We start from the raw sequence: 16771 nt of genomic DNA, 5'->3' as shown, positions 1-16771 counted from the left end.
CAGATCTGACAGGAGCAAAAACTTTGAAAAGTGCCCCCAGGATGCATGCCGGCTGGAGCTGGGAGCACCGGTCCTGCTCCAGCTGACGTCCTGCAGCTTCCCCGGGTTCTGCCTGGGCCCAGTTCCTCATCTCGGAAGGCCAAGCAGAAACCCGCTGCTGACATTGTCATCCAGGACTCACTGCGTTAGTTAGTGTCTGAGTTTTCTGGTCACTGTAGGCCTCTCTAAGAGAAGGCTGACTTGGAAGAATGCTTTAATTGTGTGTTTCATCCTGGTGGTTCTTATATTTTTCAGCTTGAGTTTATTTCACTTGGGAAACACGTCTGATATCTACCAACACAGTGAAATTAAAGGGCGAAGCTGTACTGACTTAGCATTTACAGGCTTGTTTCCACTTGCTACATTAAATCAGTTGCTAAACCCTGACCCCGTGAGAGGATTCGCTAATAGATTCTTTCTCTTAATTTTGCCTAATTTTAGAGGCCTCCCAAGAGAATGAAAACACATAGCTTATTGGGATTGAGATTTTACTGCCAAAATTCTTTGCTTCATGAGTTAAGAGGAAAGAGATACAAAGAGAGATCTAGTTTACCCCAAAATAATTGTGTCCCCACTTGAGTTGATACAGTAGTTTTTTTTTTTTTTTAAAAAGGCCTCCTCCTTAAAAATTCTTTCTCAGTATAAATATTTGTGTGTGTGTTTTCTTAAACCTTGATCTTTTTCCATTACGTGAAATAGCTTTCATTCTTGGTATGCAATTCCGTTAAACAACCGATCGTCCTCACAACTAAGCACGCTCATAATTTCCTTGGGGATTGGTTTTTAATCTTCATTTTAGTCAACTGTTCTAGTTTTCTAGGGATAATATGATTTTACTGCCTACTAAGACAAATATTTGAATGGAAAGCAGACATATTATATGGGAAGCAGCAAAGGAGTTGAGTTACTATGATAAAGGTTTGTTTGGAACCCACTTGAGGTACAGAACAGCTGTTGTTTGTAGACAGTTGTATTTAAAGTATTCAAAATATTCTCTTCTTGGTTAGAGAATAATGTTTCTTTTCCCCAGAAAGTGAGGTTCCCAATGGAATCATACATGGTGCACCCCAGAGCTGTGGTAGATAGGAATAAGACAAGGGCCCATTTCCCGTGTGCCATGTGCTTGGAGAGGCTTGGGAAACTCCAGGTAAGGAGTGGGTTCTGTCATCTGTGGCTCATAATCCTTCGGAGTTTTTCCCTACATCTCCACAGTGTCTGGAATGGGCTTGACCTCTGATGGGAGAAGACAGTGTGTGTGTGTGTGTGTGTGTGTGTGTGTGTGTGTGTGTGTGAGAGAGAGAGAGAGAGAGAGAGAGAGAGAGAGAGAGAGAGAGAGAGAGAGAAGCACTTTGCGTAACTAACACAACCTGTATGCTTGGAGGATTCTCCCAAGCATGTTGACCTATTCTGCTTTCAGTAGGCACTGTGACTGCCACAGGAAAATCTCAAGTTCCATAGCTTTAAATCCCACCTATTTTATATCTCTAGCCCTGATCTCTACCCCAAAGTGCTGAGATGAACATACAACTTCCCAATAGACATGTCAAACCAACATGACCAAGACTGAGCGCCAATCTCCAGCATAACTGCTCCTCCTCTTTTCTTCACCTTGGCAAATGGCATTATTAGTTTTGAACAGCTCTGGTCAGGTATTTGTAAAAGGTTCCATGCTTATTTTATTTTATTTTATTTATTTTATTTTGCCATAGATGTCAATGCAACGGGAAGCCAACAAACAGGAACCTGAAAACACATTGAAAATTCTGTTAGAGCTTACCTGCTATAGGTGCCTATGTAAATGAATTTCTGATCCCACAATCAGGAGATTGCGGGGACTAAGAGGTCAGGAGAGCAGAGGTGAAGAAGCCCCTAGGAGATTTTCCATCAAGTCTCATTGGTCATAACTCTACAACATGGCTGCAGAAATGGAACCACCACATGCAGCTTAGTCTAATGAAGATCTACTTTAATCTAAATGGGAATAGGTCCTCTTCCCTGAGTCATGGATGCCAGGAGGGAGTTGAGGGGAGTCAGGGATGGGGATGCGGTAGCGAATGGGTTTGGTAGATAGCAAACAGTGTTGTTATAGAGTCTATTTATATATTATGTGTATCAGTAAAGTTCAAATGGGTCATGGCCTCCTAGGAGAATAGCATATCAGAAGCATGCTCCTTACCAAAACATGCTGGTATAGATAAATGAATTGTGATATATCACACAGTGAAACACTACTGGGCACTAAAAATGAATGGACTGCTGCTACATGCAACATCTGGATGAATCTCAAGGCATTATGCCAAGCAAAAGAAGCTTGACAAATGACTGTGTACTGTGTCATTTTATTTATATAACATCCTAGAGAAGGGAAAACCATGGAGACAGCAAACAGATCAGTGGTGGCTGAGAGCTGAGGATAGAGGGATGTGACTAGACACAGAGGGGAATGAGGGAACTTTTGGGGATGGTGAAACTGTTCTACAGATTAAAGGGAACACTACTCTTGGGTTTTGGGTGATAGTGTGAAAAGGGACCAAAGAACATTGCAGGAAAGTTTACTTTGAGCATAGGGTACAGTTCTGTTATCTTTAGAAACAGGGTCATCTGCTCAGAATTTGGCTTGGGCAGAAGGCATACATTTCATTTCTATGTTCTTCAGATTTTCAGTGAGGAGTTGGCAAACACAAGGCTCTGAAAAGGGCTGACAACACCCTTTCAGCTGAGCTCTGGATCTTAAATACCTGCAAAAGGCCTTAAATTAATAAAAATATGGTTCTCCTTAAGAAGAAAGCTCTGCCAAGCTGATGTGGCTCAGTGGTTGAGCGTCAACCCATGCACCAGGAGGCTGCCAGTTTGATTCCAGTCAGGACACATGCCGAGGTTTTGGGCTCCATCCCCGGTGAGGGGCATGCATGAAGCAGCCAATCAGTGTTCTCTCATCGAAGTTTAGAAAGTTTTGCCATTTTGAGGGTTATGTGTTCAATTTCAGTGTTCTTATTTTGGGGGGCTACCTGTGGTCATATATGTCTGGGACTTTTGATAGAGTCTTTAACTGACAGATTTTGCCTCAATGAAGGATCCAACTTGTTGAAGCACACCCCTAACTACTTACCATGGTCCTAACCTAATATGCCTGTAACTGATTATGAAAAGCTGTGGAGAGCCCAGCATCTAGCAGGAGGGGGTGGGGCAGGGGTGAGGAACAGATATGTATGGTTGAGGGCACCTGTCCAGCACTTCAAGTCACATTACACAAGCTGTTCTGACCACAAGATCCTGGAGGGTGGGGTCTGAAATAGTGCCGAGGAGGTGATCTGATGAAGTTTGGCCCAAACAATTGGTGTGGAGAGAATCGCATGGTTATTTGGGGGCTGGTTTTTAAAAACTTGTTATTGTTGATGTAAATTTGCCTCCATATGCATTATCCATATCCATATCCCTGCTTCCTGATTAGTAAGCACTGGGACTTTGTAAATATGCATTCCACTCTGATGTAACATCACTCCTGATTTTCAAAGCATTACCATTCCAGCACCACGCTATAAACACAACCATTCCCAGAAGCATGCTTTTCAAAGCTGCAGATCAAGTGCTAAACTGTCATCCTACTGAAAAGGAGAAAAATCCACTTTATGTTGTAATCAGCTTGCCTGCCATAGACCCCTCCTGAGGAGATTATGCAATTAGCAGTAACAAATGCTGGGCATTCTCTGAAGTAAGTATCTCCTATGTTGTGGGTTGGTCACAAATATTTGGAGGAGGTCATCATGAGGACCCCTGGGTGACCTCCACCCTCCCAGGGACCCAGGCAATCCCAGGTTCCTTATCCCTTCCCCTGTCCTTGGACTGTACTTCAGCCCACTGTTCCCAGTGTTCCAAGAGAGTAAGGTATTGTCGAGACCACTTGGATGGTATGTATATGTGACTGAAGCCAGTTAAGGACTTCATGTACACTTTTAAGATTCTGGTGGATGGGTGTGGAGATCTACCTGTCTTGCAGCTGCCCAAGACAAGCCTCATATGTAAGTTCCGTTGCTTGTTAGACCTGTACCTACCAATCTGGAGTGGCCTGCCTCTTTCTTCGGTCTCTCTTTGGCCATCATATATGGGGGCCAGTTTGGGAACCAACATAACTTTTTGTTCCAAAGCAGATTTCTGGGTCCCATCACTAGAAATTTCAAGTCAACAGGTCTGAGATGGGGTTCAAGAATCTGTATTGCTAAGTTTTAATAAGTACCCCACATGATATAGATGCCACCCTTAAAGAAAGACCCTTTTCTAAAATATCTAACAGGAACATTTTTTTCCCAGGATTTAATGGGAGGCAAAATTGATCTATTGCTTGTAGGCTTTCTTAGTGGACAGATCAGTATATATATATTACTTTTCTATTTGTCTATCTAAGTGAGAAATAATTTCATACCATTATTTATAATTTCAAGCTACACCACTGGGTTTATTCTACTCCTTCCCCTTCCTATATCTGTAATTCCCTTTTCCAACTATGTGGAACCTTCCTCCCAATATCTTTGATATATTTGCTTGTTTGCTCAGTTTCCCATTATGTAAACCAATTTGTTGGCCATGTCAGCAAAATGTGTGGCCTATCTTTATGAAGTTGTTTCTCATTTTATATATATATATACACAGAAATTATATTTATAAAATCACATGTCAGAAATGTATGTACATATGTGTGTATAATATGTGTAATCAAATATATTTTATGAAATAAAATATTTCCCATATATATAAGAAATTATGTAACATATATTAGAAAACCAATATAATACATAAAATATATCAATATAAGAAAAAATATATATCTGATTTCATGTTTTCCCCAGCTTTATTAAGATATTTTAAACATATAGCATGAAGTTTAAGGTATACTATGTGATGATTTGATAGATATATTGCAAAACTGATTACAATAAGGTTAGTTAACATTTCATCCCCTCACAATTACCTTATTTGTGTGTGTGTATAACATTTAAATTCTACTCTTCATCCATTTCTAGTGCTTAGCAGAGGGTCTAACAGGGCAGGCATTAATTATTGTCTATTGGATGAAAGAACTAATACAGCCCTTAATCAATATAGAATGGTGGGAGATATATGTAGGAAAGGAGACCTTAAATTTCAACCTCTGGACCCACATGGATGAAGACAGTCCAGGTCACCCATCCTTAGAAGCCTTTAGGTACTTTATTTCAAGTGCCCCTCCTCCCATACAATTCAAGAATAAATCTTTAATTTATTGTGATATTGATAATATCGATATCGAACACCAATCCTCTGGTTACCAGTTAGCACCAACAATCTTACTTCCGCATGCAATTTCCTGGATCTTGAACTAAACGTCACATTTCAGAGTTCTCACATTACAGAAGGTCATCAATTCGAGGTACCCTTTCTAATTTTCTGTCTTCAACGTTCTTCTTCTTTCCCCAAGAATATCTGCAGAGCTGCTAAATGTTCTCGAAAGTTCTTTTGTGGTGTTTTCGATAAGAATAATCACAAAAGACTCCAAGCACAGCATGCGGTGTGAATGTTGAATCAATAAAAATGACGAGGTTGGTAACCATATCCCAGAGGATGGCGGCGGCCCATTTTAGCTTAGAGGGCGCCAGCTCCCCACGTCAGCGAGAGACGCAAAGGCTCTGAGTGAACCGCTCGGGACCGGACTCCCTGAGGCAGACCTGACGCCACTGAAGTTTCCAGCCGCGCCCAGCTCGGCGTCGCTGAACCAACCTGCCAGTTTCCCGGCGGCAGCTCAAGTGCCGGGAATTTCTAGGTTTTTCTCTTCCTCGGCAAACGGTCCCATGCACCTCCCGCGGCGCTGGGAGCAGGTGAGCCGGAGGGGGCGTGGCCTCAGGGACGGGCTCAGGTGCCTCGGCCCCGCCCCGCCCCGCCCCGCCCACCTCGCGCCGCTGGGGTCCGGGCGCAGGTGGCGGCGTCCAGGTGCGCGCGGCGCGGCCTGCAGCTCCGCTCCACACCCGACAGCGGGCGCCGCTGCGGCGGCTCCGAGCGGCCGAGCTGAGCGGCTCCGCGAGTTCGGGCAGCTCCTGCGCTCGGCCCTGCTCGGCGGCCAGAGCTCCGCCCGGGCGCCGGCTTCCCACGGCGGCGGGAGCGCGCGGGTGCTGAGGGCGCCGACCGACCTCCGCGGACCCCGGCGGGCCTGGGGCGGGAGAGGCGGGCGAGCGCGCGCGCTGGAGACGGCCGGGCGTCCCGCGCCCTGGCACCATGCGCCCCGCCGCGCCTCCTCGCCGGCCCCGGGCTCCCCTCTCCGCCCGCTGAGTCCCCGCGCTCGCCACCCCGGAAACTCGCCGAGACGAGGCGAGAAGCCGGAGAGCAGCGCGGAGACTGACCCAGGCGTCCCCTCCGCCCCCAAGAGGCTGCGGATCCCCGTTTCTTGGGCTTCTCTAGCTTTACCATGGACCTGGCGCCAGCTTGGCTTTAGGACACATTCGGAGCCGGAGGGGGAGTCCAGGCAATTCTTTGGTTGCTAAGGTAATGGTAGTTGTGACCAAAAATGGGGGAGAAACAAGTGGGGGGAGAGGTGTCTTAAAACTGCGTGCCCCCACTCCCACCCCCCAATCCCTAGGGGTGGATGTCATTTCATCGCCTGGGTGTGGATGCTGGTCCGTTTCAGATGCGTGACAAGTGTCGGGGTGTGCGCGCGTGCAGTTTGGGACCGTAGAGGCACGAGCTTACGTAAGTGGCAAGGCGAGCTGGCGTGCGGACTTGTGTGGGATGGGTGCAGGTCTGCACGGAAGGCATGCTCCGGGCTTGGGGTGTGAAGCGCGCACCCACTGGGACCAGAGCGCAGACGGTAGGTGCGTTCGGGGACTCCCAGCCTCCGATGATGTGGTGGCGGCAGTTAGGGCAGCTTTACTTCACAAGCAGACCATCGTGAACTTTCCCTCCGAGTCAGCTGGCCCGTTTGTGGTTTGGAGGAAAAGCAAGCGAGTGGTAGGGGTGGGTGTCGGGGTCTGGTTTTGGGAACCGCAGCAGAAAGGGAACCAGGTATTCTTTCTTGAGAGGATGACGACCAAGCTGGTCGCCTGAAGAGACCCTGTATTTACAGTCACTGTCAGGCTGCGTAGCAAGTGGCCCAGAGAGACAAGGAAAATGACCCAGAAAATTTAATTTTGTTCAGAAGGAAAGCTGCTGTATTTTTTTTAAAAAAATGTGGTGGAGTAGGGAGGAATATTACTTCCTTCTCTCTTGTTGAGAGGAGTGGCATTTCCATGCTACAAACTGAAGATATTTTGGATCTTATTGTTGGCTTGGAGTTGTTCCCTGGGTGTTTATCAGTGCTTAGGCACTAGATCTGCAGGGAGTTTCTTCAATATCTTTTTGCAGCCCCAGAGTAAAACTGCCCAAATAAGCAGAATTAGGTAAAGCCTAACCTTGCACCCTTTTCTCACCAGAGGTGGATGACAGGTGGAAGAATAAGAACTGGGCTTGTACGTGTCCAAATGTAGTTAGAGACGGAGCTACAAGTGTGTGTGTGTGTGTGTGTGTGTGTGTGTGCTTTGTCCAAAGTGGTAGACAGAAAGGAAACTGTTAAGGTTTACCTTAATATGTGAAGGCTTTTACAGATCCATGTTCAGAGGCAGATGGGGAATTATATGGAGGGAGCATCGGGGAGTTGGTGAGAAACTTTCTGTGACTTTTTGTATGTTCTTTATGCTACGTGTTCTTCTTATTAATTGATTAATTTTGCAATGGATGGGACTACCCTGTGCAACAAAGCAAGTTGAGGACTGAGGGGAATTTGAGAGGTACTCTTTGGAGATACACCTTTATAAGCAAAAGCTTCATGCTGAACCGAGAAAACCAAGATGATAGATTCTTTCTGAGTTCTCTGATATTATTGTCAAGCTAAATTGTTGTGTAAATATGGTGATTTTATGTACTATAAACATTGGGTATATATATATATATATTCCTCACCCCAATAACTTGTCCTTTCCTGAAAGTGTCTGTAAATTCTAGAAATATCCACTACTGCAAGGTATTTTGATGACATAGGTAGCCACTGGTGCTTCCTTTTTCATACTCATTACATTGGTTCTTACCTTTGCTTCCCTGTCTCCTTTAAAAAAGTTAAATTAATATTCACTGATATATTGCTGAGAGCTTCAGTAAAACAATGCTAGTTTTTCTTCAAGCGAAAATTTTTTTCTTATCAAGTGAAACATTACCTCATTTCTGCTTGTATGGCAGAAAGGTCTCTTTAAATGAGACATTTATTTATTTGTGAATGATTTTGTGGAAGAAGATAGCCAACATAGATATTTTTTAAAATGAGCAAACATTTCTTGTGAAAGAAAAACAATGTTTAATTGAAGCACAATTGACACTCAATTTTATATTGGTTTCAGGTGTAGAGCGTCATGGTCCAACATTTGTATGCACTGTGCTAGGATCAGTAAGTCTCTAAAAGGACATTTAGGACAATATAATTTTGCCAGTAATTTTGGATGTCTGATTGACCACAGGGACAGAATTTTATGTGAAAATAGGATCACTCTGTTTCTTATTTCTCTGATGTTCTCCCAGGCATTTTATCTCTCCAACTCTTTCGACTTTGCCAGGAATTGCTGAACATTACGTTTTGTGCCAGGGGTTAAACATCAGGGAGATATGAGTAAGGAGCTCTGTGTCACATCAACATTTTTCAAAAGAGATGCTCTCAGAGATGTCAGTGCTGGGATTAATTTTCCTTTAGCCTCACAAGTTAGCTCATCTTCATTCGGAATGCTTTGAACCCAGGAAAGCACTTAACCTCTTCATTTTCAGTGCCAGCTGGAAGGAATATATTTACCAAATTCCATCTTTATTGTAACATATGGCATGATATAAATAATTACTACACACACACTGTCCTGCTGTATGGAGAGAAATAGGATTACAAAATAAACCTTCATGTTGAGTGACCTGCATGTAACATTTCAAGAAACAGTTTTACTTTTTTAAAAATTATTATTATAAAAGTAATATCTAACCCCTGGGGAAAAATTGGAAACTACAAAGAAAGAAAGGACATCGGTAGTTCTCCCACAGAAGGTGAACCATTGCATACGACTGTATATATTTTGCCAGGATTTATTCTGATCACATTATTCATTGGATTTTTTTTACCCCTCCCTCCCCGCCCCGCCCCCCCCCCCCTCCAAATTTCAGATCTTATAAATGAAACTTGGATATGTGTTAAAGGTTTGGAAAATTATTGCTAGTTTTCTGGATGGTTTTGATAGATTGGGCTTTAACTTTTGTTAGTGGTCCTTATTTTTAAAGACAGTAGTTTCTCTGCTTATGTGTTTTCTTTGAAAAGCAAGATTTGCACTTTGGGTCAATAATACTTGGGGCTCCCTATAAGACTTAGGGATGAAAGCGTCAGAAAAGAAATAGAACATTGGCCATGTTGGGTGGGAGACTTTAGTTCTGGTTTCAATCTCTCCACCAACTCCTCATGGGACCTTTGGCCTCTGAAGGCCTCTGAACCTGTTTCCTCCACAGACAAATGACACTTTTAGATTTAGCTCAAGAAGCTAACAATATATTTGTTGTTTTCACATTTGATGAGGATCATCTTTGTCTGAAGTGGGCTTTTTAAAACACAGATGGCTGGGGGTCATCCCCAGGGTTTCTGACTCAGTTGGTCTGGAGAGTCCCCAGATAATGTTGACCCTACTGGTCTGGGGACCACACGGAGAACTAGGTAGTAAGCTCTTGGGGGGCAGAAGCACTGTTTTACTTTTCGTTGCATCCACCTGTTCCATGCCAGCAATGTACCTGCCAGTAGGGGCTCAGTAAGCATTGGTTGAATCAATATCAGTTTCTCCATGGGGGAAAAGCTTTCTGAAGTAGTCAAGAGAAAAAAGACCATCATCCAGAATATGAAACTATTAAGTCTGTAATGAGAATAATAATCAGTCATGAAATGAAGTTCTTCAAACTACAAGAAAAGCAAAAATGCCCACAAGTAGGCAGTTAAAATGCACATTAAACCTAATGAGTTACATTAAATAACAACTCAGAGTACCTGCTTGAGATGTTACAAACCATGAAGCTTATCAAATGCTTCACTGTTGCCTCCCAGAGGCAATTCATTTTCTGCCACATCTACATTCCAGTACAGGAGGGAGGGAGGAAATTCACTATTACCCTAACTACCAAAGCAGCAGCTAAAGAAAGCAATAGTCCAGACAGCACCCCAACTCTCTCTCTCTCTCTCTCTCTCTCTCTCTCTCTCTCTCTCTCCCCCCGCCCCCCTCTCAGCAGAGCAATGCTCACTGGAGCCCACAAACATTCTATGAGATAGGTTACTGAGGAAACTAAGAGAGGGCATTGAGGGGGTGCATTTGATGACTAGGAGAGTCTAGCGGGCTGAAATACCCCTCTTTTGGTCAACCTTCTGTGGCTACTTTGTGTCTAGAAAACAAATCCTTCCTTTCTACTTACATGTTAGAAACATAAGCTACAGCCCTTTTTATGTATGGCAACTTTAAAAAGATGTGTAAATATTTGAATATGAGCAGAGTAGCTGCTTATGTAACTGAGGCTGCTCAAGTGAGTTGTGGTGGAGACGAGCTGTCTTGGCTTTTATAAATACTTAGGTGAAGCCATCAAAGGAAAAGCCATCTTTAGTTTTTGCAGAGTAGAGTTCCCACTAGTGTCTGACTTACCCATGCTATTTTCTTGCCCAGGGGGAAGTGCACATTAAACAAAGGCTTCTGAGAGGAGTATCCTACATGAGATAAACTAGTGGTGACACCCCTCAGAAGTAGCTGAGGCATGTGTATTGCACTGAGACTTGGCCAGCCCCAGACCCTGACAGAGAACTGTGATCATTGGCTCTTCAGTAGCACAACAGGCACAGCCCTGTTAATTGTGTTTTTTGAACCTCAATTTCCTCATCTGTAAAATGGGAATAAAAAAACAACAACTATCCCTTGAGTGTGTATGGCTGTGAGGAGCAAATAGGATCCTGTATAGTGTACAGGGCAGAGGGGGCTTAGTAACTTGAGGAGATGGACCATGTCATACCATACTATTTGCTAATAATATTGAGAATCAGTTGTTGATTTGAAACCTCAGGAATTCCCTGGGTAAAATCTGAAACCAGCTTCCATACACGGAGTGCAAAGAAGGACACAGACCACGCAAGGTTGGTAGGTGGCAGACTTAATAATCAGGGGAATTTACATAGGAGGGTTGGGCAACCACAGAGTAGATTTCCATCCCCACCCACTAGAATCTTAAAAGTTTCTATAGAGGCCTTAACCAGGGTTCACTCACATATACAGACCAGATGGCCTCAGCAGCATCTTACAGTCTCAAGGCTGTGTTCTTGAAAATGGTTCTCACTGTGGAAACAGTGGGCAGAAGGATCATTCCAAGGACAGGGAGGGGCCGAGGAGCTCCCAATTGCCAGGATCCAGATCTTGGGTTAACTGGCGGTCACATCCTCTCCACGACCTCCTCCGATAAGAGTCTGCTGGGAAATAAGTATTTCAGGGTAATGGCTTCCCTCTTATTTTTTGTCTGTTCCTGAGGACTTGCTGTATCCAACCTAGCATCTGAGGGACTCCTCAGACTCTGGGAGAACCCTGCTCCATAGTTGTAACGTTGGATTAGAGGAGGTTTGTAGAAAGCAAGTAGCCCAGACACTAAGTGGAGAGGGTGGAGCGGCAAAGACCTTCCTCTGTGGTAGCCAAAGATGTATGTGTTTCCTGGAGCCTAAAGGCCATTAGTCACGACGGGAAGAGAAGGGGAACATGGGTACTGCTGCTACGTGGATATCTCTTATTCCAGATGGCGACCCACACCCGGAACAAGGCTATGTGTTATGTTTTGTCTGTACCCTTGGTATCTCTTTCAGTTCTTGGCACATGGTAGGAGGTAGTAAATGTTTGCTGAGTTATTGACTTTCAGAGTGACAGCTATGGGAGGATGAAGATGGGAGAAAGGATGTATTGGTGCAGATGCGTGGACTGCTTCAGGTGTAGGTGTGTGCATGGACCAACTGGGTGCAGGTACGTAGACAGGTACGAGTATGGATGCATGGACTGGTCTGAGCGTGGGTGCATGGACAGGTATAGTGTGAATGCAAGTGCAAATAGTTATAATCTCCATTCTTATTTTTTTGCTTGATTTTGCCTAGCTAGATCTACCTCAAACCCTCTTTTGTAATTATACATTAATGTTGGTCTTTCCCACTTGACTGTGGTCTGGTTTTCTTAAAACCATAATTTTGTCTTGCCGTAGCACAAAGCCACATGCGTAGTAAATGCTTGAGAAAAAAATTGGTTTTCTAAACAGAAAGTTGCCCAGTTTACAAAGCTATGGATCTGTCATATTGCAGTGGACTGATCTAATGAAATAACAGCCAGCATTTATAAAAGTTTTTTTTTGCAGATCAATGCCTTTTAAGAGGAATTAGGTGGTATTGCTCCCATTTTACAGATGAAGAAACCAAACCTGAAATAGATGTTCACTCACGTGAGGTTAGATAGTTATTGAGTCGAGACACCAAGTTTTAAACTCAGCTTTTACCTGATCCCAAAGTCCCGAGTCTCTCTGATCCATCACAAGGTGGCGAATAGACAGGAACCCTACCCTTGAGATCCTTTCAGTTGTCGTGAAGATGATAGAAATAAACAGAAAATTAGCAGTAAGGGATATTAAGTGAAAAGAATGTGTGGAATTTTATAAGGCAGATTAGATAGCAAATAGATGACAAAGATAGTAAATACAGTTCAATTCAGAGAGAGAACATTACATAATCAGATCCGGAAGAGACAGGCTTTGGGAAATAGAAATTTCATAGTTGAAGAGAGGAATAACAGCAAGCTTTTCAGGTGAGAGGTATTGATGATAATTGGTTGTTAAACCAATTATTGTTTGCTTTCAGAGTAAGAACTAGTTTTTCTGGAAACATGGGACCTTCTGTCCCATTTTTGGTAGAGACACTTTCCCCCTTAAAAGCCATGCATGTGCGATGATGAATGGCATCTGGATTGGATTCTAGGGTTGGGAAGCATTAGGGGTGGGTGAGAGCTGTGTTAAAGCAAAGAGACTGAGCTGCTCAGAAAGCCCCGTTGTTGTCCCACATTTTTAATCATTAGCAACTAATTCCAATTAGAAAATGTGCAGATCTACATTGTCCAATCCAAACCAAACACCTGTTTGAGCTGTGTTTTTTTTTTTTTCTCTTTCTTTTTTTTTTTTCTGTTTGCGACCTCTCTAGAAGAAAGACAACAACTGTAAAAAATGTCCGGTGTATTCTTCTCTTAAGCTGCTACGTAAGTGCTACTGTGTTCAGATTCCAAACCAAGCAGGAAGATGCCATTATATTATTTTGCTGACTATACATCCTAAAACAAAGACTGATTCAGCAGCTGGTCAAAATAGAAAGTATGCATTCAGAAAGGATAAATGTATTGATTATATTTTTGATTTTTTTTTTTTAACTTTGAGAGTGGCAGGTAGTGGGCACTTGGCTGCTAGCTTCTGCCCTTAGGCAGGGGTATGTGACATTAGATGAAATGACTTAACACTAAGGAGGGCTGAGAAGCTGTGATTGCTTTGAGGGCATTACTGAAAGAGAGAGTGTTCCTGGAAATCTCTGATTTACTCAGGGGAGGGTGGGGAGGGGAGTTCTCACTCCAGGTCACCCCGTTGGTGTAAGGCAGTGGTCTGCAAACTGCGGCCCCTTGAGTGTGGTTGGCTCTTCCACAAAATACCACGTGCACGTACGGTGCGATTGAAACTTCGTGGCCACACTCAAGGGGCCAAAGAGCCACATGTGGCTCGCGAGCCGCAGTTTGCTGACCACTGGTGTAAGGTCTTCCCCACTCCTCGCCCTGCTTGTCCACCTTGGTAGGAAGTCCCACTACCGAAGAACTTTTCTGGATGATGATGATCAGATATGGCTGTTTTCAAGAAGTTTAAAATCCTATGGCGGGGAAAGATGGAGAAACAGAATGTGGTAAGACAGACACTTATCGGTGGGATGAGGGAAGGGTTACTTCCCACTGAGAGATTTCATTGAGGGATGAGTTGGACACTGGAGGGCCAGTGGGCTTGGTGGCAAGAGTGTGCCTGAGTCGTTTCCGTGTAAGTACAAGGACAGAGGTACAAAGGATTTTTAATCCCCCCCGCCCCCTACTGAGAGCCAGGTCCTTAAAAACCTTTCAGGCACGAGAAATCTGTAGATGAACTTAAAACTAATGGGGAAACAGGGATACGTGAAACAGGGATAGTGCTGCAAGCAAAACTGTTTAATAAATATTTATGTTCACCGAAAGAAAACGGAGAACACAAAGCTGATTATGAGTGACATTTACCTCACCTTCTGCTGGTAATAGAGGATGTGCCACGATGAATGTCTAGTTACTTCTTACTGTTTTTCCGGAGATCACGCCCCTGCAGTGAAATACTTACAAGTGGTTTTGTTGTATTGCAGTCAGTGCACAATTCCTATGCAAAGAGGCATTTCCCCCACTGTGTCAGGCTCCCGGTCCAAATGGTCAAAGCCTTTTAGACTTTCAGACTGGGAGGGTGACCACTGAAGCCTGGATCTTCCTGTGGCTCAAGGGTAAAGTGGATAAATTTGGGATAAACTTTATATCACTTGCTTGGCATGACAGATTCGGAAGTTCTCAGATATCTCACCCCAATGCATAAGGTATTTAGCTTCTTGCCAAAGTATGCTATCAATTCCAGGTTTTCGTTTCTTTGGCTTCCTTTTGCTTTCAAACGCGTCTCTGAAAAAACCACTTTCTTTGCCTGTTATCTGCCTTACAATCCCCTCCCCAGCTTAAAAAACAATCTGTTTAATGCCCAGTTTCTTATATTTTCTAGTTGTCCTTAATAGGAGGGATTAGTTGGCTCTCAAAAGTGTATTTGGAGCCCTGGCCAGTTTGGCTCAGTGGATAGAGCATCGGCGGCAGACTTAAGGGTCCCAGGTTTGATTCCAGTCAAGGGCATGTACCTCTGTGCAGGCTCCATCCCAGGCCCTGGTTGGGGAATGTGCAGGAGGCAACCAATTGACATATCTCTCACATCAATGTTTCCACTCTCTCTAAATATCAGTGGAAAAATATCCTTGGGTGAAGATTAACAACAACAAGAACAAAAATAAAAGTATATTTGGAAATAGATCAGATTGAGTTGGGTTTTGGTTATTGGGAATTCTTGGTGGGAGAAAGTTTCCTGTGGTTGAGATGGGCCATGTTGTTAGTTATATGAAGATGAACAGCGATTGACAAGATTAGAAATGCAAATTACGGCCAGTCTATTGAGGAACTTAAATGTCACATAGATGATGATGATGGTTGGTGATGATGATTATCATGATGGTGATGATGGGGATTCGGGGCTCTCAAGGATGTGGACAAAAACAAAAAACAAAACAAAACAAAACAACTTATAACTAAAGTAAAATTCAAACCAACTGAAGCAAAAAGGAATTTATCTGACTCATGTACCTGGGAATTCAGGCATGGCCAGATCCAGGGACATAAATGCTATCTCAGCACTCTTACTTGATACCTTAGCATCTTGACTTCCTCCTTCTGTAACACTAGAAAAAAAGTATATGGTCATTCATATTTCTACTGTTACATCCTTTCAACACAGGGAAGGGATGTTTTTACTTACAGTGTCCTTATCTCAGTCTCAGGGAAGGACCTTGATTAGTCCTGATAAGAGTCTTATGTCTACCTCAATGCAATCAATGTGTCTAGTGATACAGCATATTCTGGCCAGGATAGTTCACAGGCTCACCTTTCCCTATCAGAGGAAGCAAGTTTGATAGGAAGAGAACATATTGGGCAATCAGAAACAGTAACTGCATCCATCTGCTAACCTGGCCGAAGGACTTTGGGTTTTGTTTGCTGGGCAGTGCAAAGTTATTAAGAATGAATGCAGAGTATTTCAACCGCTCTTTGAGAGTTCTGAAACATTTTAAAGAGTTGGAAGACTTTCACTATCTAAAATGTAGTTTTCAGATAATGTGAGGCATTCCTTCAATGGTATGTTTCTAATCTTGTTTCACTTCTATACCAGCTCTCTCATTCAATGATTATTACTTCTGGTCTATGCCTACTGCACAGACATCAGGGTGAGTGTGTATAGTGGTGACAGACACAACCTCTGGGTCTTCCACCATCCCTGTAACCATATGCCCGCAATTATATGATTTTTTGCATTGCTCTTTCTGAGAGGGCTTGAGTCCCATCTTGCAAACCAGAGATGCTATATTCTTTTGTCAGAATATTTGCACTATTCTTTTTTTTAAAATTTCGATTCTATTCATATAACATATTTTCAAGGAAGTATATAAATCATTGCTTAATGAATTGTCAACTATGTTATCTCCTCCAAGAGATAGAATATTACCTATCCCTCAGAAAACACCTCATACGTCTTCCCTTCCCCCAGTAGTCACCACTAACCTGATTTCTGTCATCATATGTTTTCATTTTTGAAATATATAACATATATATGTATATATATGTGCACGCACACATATCACACATATATATACACTCTTTTTGTGGCTTATGTACAACATTGATTGCAAACATCATCAAACGATGAATTTCTTGTGATGTTGTGATGTGTAGCAGTAGTTTATTCATTTTATTACTCTATAGCAACCCACTCTATAATATTTCACAAACTGTTTATTCATCTGCTGTTAGTAGACATTTGG

General features: G+C 43.2%; 1 protein-coding gene across 11 annotated transcripts in view; it reads left to right on the top strand.

Annotated features, from left to right (window-relative positions):
* Positions 1–5764: 5764 nt before the first annotated feature.
* Positions 5765–16771, top strand: part of RGS6 (regulator of G protein signaling 6) — a 488382-nt gene continuing 477375 nt past the window's right edge. For 3 of the 11 annotated variants that reach the window (XM_081100532.1, XM_081100534.1, XM_081100535.1), the window contains exon 1: positions 6054–6549. The gene's annotated coding sequence lies outside the window, so the exon portion shown is untranslated. Of the gene's footprint in view, positions 5889–6053; positions 6550–6764; positions 7012–7426; positions 7697–16771 lie in introns of those variants that run through there. The other 8 variants (XM_081100530.1, XM_081100533.1, XM_081100536.1 and 5 more) reach the window with 5 other exon arrangements.

Source organism: Myotis nattereri, assembly GCF_964212035.1.
Source record: "Myotis nattereri genome assembly, chromosome: 1".
NCBI classification, from domain to species: Eukaryota; Metazoa; Chordata; class Mammalia; order Chiroptera; family Vespertilionidae; genus Myotis; species Myotis nattereri.
The sequence above is the reverse complement of the archived record's forward strand: the minus strand, read 5'-3'. Positions and strand labels throughout refer to the sequence as shown.